A 2,979-nucleotide genomic window follows, 5' to 3' on the forward strand; every position below is an offset into this window, starting at 1 on the left:
ATTTAGCTTTTTCATTACCTTTGAATCCATCTTCAGAGAGACACTATTCTAAAGGTACACATGAAGACAAATTTGTAAGAGGGAAAGATGATTACTCTTAGAACATTGTTGTAGCTTGCTTGAGAAAACCTAATACCTTTCAGTAATCATTGTTGCGTAGCCTTTAAAGATTTTGTTTTTAATTCATTTAGCAATGATCTTGATTGATACTCTCTCTCTCTCTCTCTCTCTCTCTCTCTCTCTCTCACACACACACACACACACACACACACTCAAAATAGAGGTCAGAACGATCCTCTCTCAGTGTGAATGCATGTGCTTTTTTGAAAATAGGTATCTAATTTCAGTTAGTTCAAGGCTTATTCATTTAGCAAGAATCTTGATCAATTTCTCTCTCTCCCTCTCTCTCTCTCTCTCTCTCTCTCTCTCTCAAAATAGAGGTATGTCTCCCACTGTGAATGCATGTGCTTTTTCCAAAATAAGCCTCTACCTTGGCAGCACTGCATAAGAAACCAATCACAAGTAAAGGGGTACTTGATCTAGGAAATTCAAAAAATTTATGAAACAAAACTCCAGGTGATGCATAGTTTCTATTAAAGGAAGCTTGTGCAGTGCACCATGCATGCCACTTGTGACTCGCAACTCTTGCGACTCGCTTTGTTTAAAGTGATGCAGCATGTGCATGAAAGGGGACATGCACCATGCTGTACATTGAAGGCGGCATGCTACACATTGAGACCTATAGCAACGTTTTTCCGAGCAGCGACCTGCACCAATTTTTGACGAGTATAGTGTTTTTGTCATGATTTACAATCATTTGAATACTCCTCAAAATAGTCTGCAGTGCCGCGGGCTGTTTTGAGAGCTTTGGGACCTCTTTCAAAGATGCCCGCCCGTGTGTGTGTGTGTGTGTGTGTGTGTGTGTCTGATAGAGAGAGAGAGAGAGAGAGAGAGAGAGAGATGACGATTGTGTTAGAAGACATACGGTCAGCTGACGATTTTTGTGCGGAACTATATCATGTTAGCTAAGGTCCGATACGAGAAGCTTGGGGATCAGCCAATCAAGACAATTGTGAATTAATCTGAGCGTCACTGCCAGCCCAATATGTAGTTGTGTACTGGCCGATGCTCGAGAAGACCAGGTCCTGCGTGCTGGGCATGACTCTTTTCTCTGGCATGTCCGCCACGCTTCACCCCTTGGTCGTTCACAAGACCAGGCAATAGTTCATGAGTGCAGTCGGCATTAAGATACGCTTAGGCTGCTCCAGGAGGGCGTACGCTCTCTTTCAAAGGACTGGGTGCAGCACTGTTGAGGTCGCAAGAACCATGCAGGCCATGCGTGCTACTCATCATAACCTTGGCTTTCTAAATCTGCCACGTTCATAGCTACAAATACAGTTGTCAGCCTTACCATTCCATGGCTTCTAAGCTCATTCGAGCCTCCATACAGGTCATCAGCTAGACCATCATGCTACAAACCAACCTTAACTCTTTCACCCTGGCCCCTCCATTTGGAAGCGCAGGAGTTTCACAAATTGCACATCTTTCGCTGCTTGCCATGATTTAAAATCATTTAAAAACTCCCCACAACAGTCCGCGGCGACGCGGATTGTTTTTGGGAGTTGTTGGACCTCTTTCAGATGCACGAGAGAGAGAGAGAGAGAGAGAGGGAGAGAGAGAGAGAGAGGAGTCAAGGACCCCAGCTATAAGCACAGAGGGAGACGCAATCCCTTCGTCGAGATAGAGATAGAGTGTTGTGCTACAATATTTCCAGCGTGGAGGGGCGCAGGCGCATGGCCAAGACATATTTGCAGCAAATTGGTCGCCTTGATCCATAGTCCGATGGAGAAACTCAGCACCAAATTTGCATTTCTGTGTAACAAAAGGCAATGGCTAAGCGTCGGGGTGCTTGCCCCCGTGTAGGTATAGGTGACAGACAGAGCCGGTCACGCTTGTTTTTGTGGAGGCAGCATCTTGTTCAGGCTTATTACCTGCTGCTCGACCTCTGAAAACATTTGCATGCGTGCAGGTGAAGTGGTAGAGCACTGGCGCACGGGCGCCCAGGTGCTAGGTCGTGTTGGTTATTTTGGTCAACTGGCGGTCAACTGGCATTAGCCCCGAAATCTAACGAACGCCGTAACAAAATGGGGCACCAAAAGTAGACCCCACCAAGGGAGAGCTTCCAACAAGGCTTAAGAATCCGTTAGAGCTCCTCTAACCAAGGAAGTGCTCCTGTTGTGTTGTTCCTTATTTTGTGTATATTAGCATAATCTACTAGGGGTCGATGGGTCCTTGAACTAGAGGGGCCCATCTTTTAACTATCAATGACATTAGTGTTAGAAAAAACCGGGGTCCATTGTACTTTAACTAAGTCAAGTTGTAAAATCTCGGTTAGATTTTGAGCTTACCTTTAAAATAACCGGGAGATCTACACAGCTTTTAGTGTAATTAATGGCAAAAGCTTCAAATTTTGACCTGAAATCTACGAGAATTTTGAGTTTTCCCTTATTTTCACTATTTGGAAAAAATGTATTCTTCTAACCCTAGATCATAGGAGGGTAGAAATAATTGCAAGTTCCCTTTCTACCTAATAGGGTGTTTGCCTTTCCTTGTCACCTTTCCCCTAAGTAGGCCGTGGCACCTAAATGGCCTTTTCTAGTGTCTTGTCTCTACAAACAATTCCAAAGACAAAAGTATTCTTATATTAATCTGTTATACGAAGGGTTCATCATCATCACCACAAGAAGGAAAGATGGGCCTCAAAGCTTCAAGCGGTTTCAAGGTGGTTCTCTGCTTCCTCGACGAGTCCACCTTTCCGTCATTTCTTCAACTCAATAAACATAGAGTTGGGCTTCTTTCTTAAGTAGATTGAGATATGGGTCCCCCCAATCACAATTGTGAGTATGATAGAAAAAATAAAATATTAAGATATGAAAAGTGTATGAGTGTGTAAACCTCTCTCTCCATAACATGTGCTAT

The sequence above is a fragment of the Adiantum capillus-veneris genome, chromosome 3, assembly GCF_014529385.1.
Source record: "Adiantum capillus-veneris isolate H3 chromosome 3, ASM1452938v2, whole genome shotgun sequence".
Classification (NCBI taxonomy): Eukaryota; Viridiplantae; Streptophyta; class Polypodiopsida; order Polypodiales; family Pteridaceae; genus Adiantum; species Adiantum capillus-veneris.